This window comes from Denticeps clupeoides, unplaced genomic scaffold, assembly GCF_900700375.1.
Source record: "Denticeps clupeoides unplaced genomic scaffold, fDenClu1.1, whole genome shotgun sequence".
Classification (NCBI taxonomy): domain Eukaryota; kingdom Metazoa; phylum Chordata; class Actinopteri; order Clupeiformes; family Denticipitidae; genus Denticeps; species Denticeps clupeoides.
The window spans coordinates 83,285-86,893 of NW_021629803.1; positions in this window are offsets into that span (position 1 = coordinate 83,285).

The following is a 3,609-nucleotide window of genomic DNA, read 5'->3' on the forward strand; positions in this document are numbered from 1 at the left end:
TTTTTCTCACTTTTTCTCTTCTGACTTTTGTCATTTTTTGTCATTTTTTTTTCCTTTTTACTTCGGAATTTTTTTTTTTTCGACTTTGTAGATTTTTGAGCATTTTACAATTCCTACTTAGGTGAATAAGTGGAAAAAACGACAAAGTTAAAAAAAAACAAGTCAGAAGTGAAAAAGGGAAATAACTGACAAAACTGATTTAAAAAACAACAAAAGTCAGAAGTAAAAAAAGTGGAAAAACTGACAAAACTGACATGTTTTTTTTCGACTTTGTCATTTTTTTCACTTTTTCTCTTCTGACTTTTGTCATTTTTTTTCATTTTTTTAACATTTTTACTTCGGACTTTTTTTTTTTTTTTCGACTTTATAGACTTTTGAGCATTTTACAATTCCAACTTAGTTGAATAAGTGGAAAAAATGACAAAGATAAAAACAAAGTCAGAAGTGAAAAAGGGAAATAACTGACAAAACTGATATAAAAAACAACAAAAGTCAGAAGTAAAAAAAGTGGAAAAACTGACAAAACTGACGTTTTTTTTCGACTTTGTCATTTTTCTCACTTTTTCTCTTCTGACTTTTGTCATTTTTTGTCATTTTTTAACCTTTTTACTTCGGAATTTTTTTTTTTTTCGACTTTGTAGATTTTTGAGCATTTTACACTTCCAACTTAGTTGAATAAGTGGAAAAAATGAGAAAGTAAAAAAAAAACAAGAGTCAGAAGTGAAAAAGGGAAAAAACTGACAAAACTGATTTAAAAAACAACAAGAGTCAGAAGTAAATACTTGGAAAAACTGACAAAACTGACATGTTTTCTTTCGACTTTGTAATTTTTTTCACTTTTTCGCTTCTGACCTTTGTCATTTTTTGTCTTTTTTTTTCCTTTTTACTTCGGACTTTTTTTTTTTTTTTCGACTTTGTAGATTTTTGAGCATTTTACAATTCCAACTAGTTGAATAAGTGGAAAAAATGACAAAGTTAAAAAAAAAACAAAAGTCAGAAGTTAAAAAAGTGGAAAAACTGACAAAACTGACATGTTTTTTTTCGACTGTCATTTTTCTCACTTTTTCTCTTCTGACTTTTGTCATTTTTTAACCTTTTTAGTTCGGAATTTTTTTTTTTTTTTCGACTTAGTAGATTTTTGAGCATTTTACAATTCAAACTTAGTTGAATAAGTGGAAAAAATGACAAAGATAAAAACAAAGTCAGAAGTGAAAAAGGGAAATAACTGACAAAACTGATATAAAAAACAACAAAAGTCAGAGGTAAAAAACGTGGAAAAACTGACAAAACTGACATGTTTTTTTTCGACTTTGTCATTTTTCTCACTTTTTCTCTTCTGACTTTTGTCATTTTTTGTCATTTTTTAACCTTTTTACTTCGGAATTTTTTTTTTTTCGACTTTGTAGATTTTTGAGCATTTTACACTTCCAACTTAGTTGAATAAGTGGAAAAAATGAGAAAGTTAAAAAAAAAACAAAAGTCAGAAGTGAAAAAGGGAAAAAACTGACAAAACTGATTTAAAAAACAACAAGAGTCAGAAGTAAAAACTTGGAAAAACTGACAAAACTGACATGTTTTCTTTCGACTTTGTAATTTTTTTCACTTTTTCGCTTCTGACCTTTGTCATTTTTTGTCTTTTTTTTCCTTTTTACTTCGGACTTTTTTTTTTTTTTTCGACTTTGTAGATTTTTGAGCATTTTACAATTCCAACTAGTTGAATAAGTGGAAAAAATGACAAAGTTAAAAAAAAACAAAAGTCAGAAGTTAAAAAAGTGGAAAAACTGACAAAACTGACATGTTTTTTTTCGACTGTCATTTTTCTCACTTTTTCTCTTCTGACTTTTGTCATTTTTTAACCTTTTTAGTTCGGAATTTTTTTTTTTTTTCGACTTAGTAGATTTTTGAGCATTTTACAATTCCAACTTAGTTGAATGAGTGGAAAAAATGACAAAGATAAAAACAAAGTCAGAAGTGAAAAAGGGAAATAACTGACAAAACTGATATAAAAAACAACAAAAGTCAGAGGTAAAAAACGTGGAAAAACTGACAAAACTGACATGTTTTTTTTCGACTTTGTCATTTTTCTCACTTTTTCTCTTCTGACTTTTGTCATTTTTTGTCATTTTTTTTTCCTTTTTACTTCGGAATTTTTTTTTTCCGACTTTGTAGATTTTTGAGCATTTTACAATTCCTACTTAGGTGAATAAGTGGAAAAAACGACAAAGTTAAAAAAAAACAAGTCAGAAGTGAAAAAGGGAAATAACTGACAAAACTGATTTAAAAAACAACAAAAGTCAGAAGTAAAAAAAGTGGAAAAACTGACAAAACTGACATGTTTTTTTTCGACTTTGTCATTTTTTTCACTTTTTCTCTTCTGACTTTTGTCATTTTTTGTCATTTTTTTAACATTTTTACTTCGGACATTTTTTTTTTTTTTCGACTTTATAGACTTTTGAGCATTTTACAATTCCAACTTAGTTGAATAAGTGGAAAAAATGACAAAGATAAAAAACAAAGTCAGAAGTGAAAAAGGGAAATAACTGACAAAACTGATATAAAAAACAACAAAAGTCAGAAGTAAAAAAAGTGGAAAAACTGACAAAACTGACATGTTTTTTTTCGACTTTGTCATTTTTCTCACTTTTTCTCTTCTGACTTTTGTCATTTTTTGTCATTTTTTAACCTTTTTACTTCGGAATTTTTTTTTTTTTCGACTTTGTAGATTTTTGAGCATTTTACAATTCCAACTTAGTTGAATAAGTGGAAAAAATGACAAAGTTAAAAAAAAAACAAGTCAGAAGTGAAAAAGGGAAATAACTGACAAAACTGATTTAAAAAACAACAAAAGTCAGAAGTAAAAAAAGTGGAAAAACTGACAAAACTGACATGTTTTTTTCGACTTTGTCATTTTTTTCACTTTTTCTCTTCTGACTTTTGTCATTTTTTGTCATTTTTTAACCTTTTTACTTCGGACTTTTGTTTTTTTTTTCGACTTTGTAGATTTTTGAGCATTTTACAATTCCTACTTAGTTGAATAAGTGGAAAAAATGACAAAGTTAAAAAAAAACAAGTCAGAAGTGAAAAAGGGAAATAACTGACAAAACTGATTTAAAAAACAACAAAAGTCAGAAGTAAAAAAAGTGGAAAAACTGACAAAACTGACATGTTTTTTTCGACTTTGTCATTTTTTTCACTTTTTCTCTTCTGACTTTTGTCATTTTTTGTCATTTTTTTAACCTTTTTACTTCGGACTTTTTTTTTTTTTTCGACTTTGTAGATTTTTGAGCATTTTACAATTCCTACTTAGGTGAATAAGTGGAAAAAACGACAAAGTTAAAAAAAAACAAGTCAGAAGTGAAAAAGGGAAATAACTGACAAAACTGATTTAAAAAACAACAAAAGTCAGAAGTAAAAAAAGTGGAAAAACTGACAAAACTGACATGTTTTTTTTCGACTTTGTCATTTTTTTCACTTTTTCTCTTCTGACTTTTGTCATTTTTTGTCATTTTTTTAACATTTTTACTTCGGACTTTTTTTTTTTTTTAGACTTTATAGACTTTTGAGCATTTTACAATTCCAACTTAGTTGAATAAGTGGAAAAAATGACAA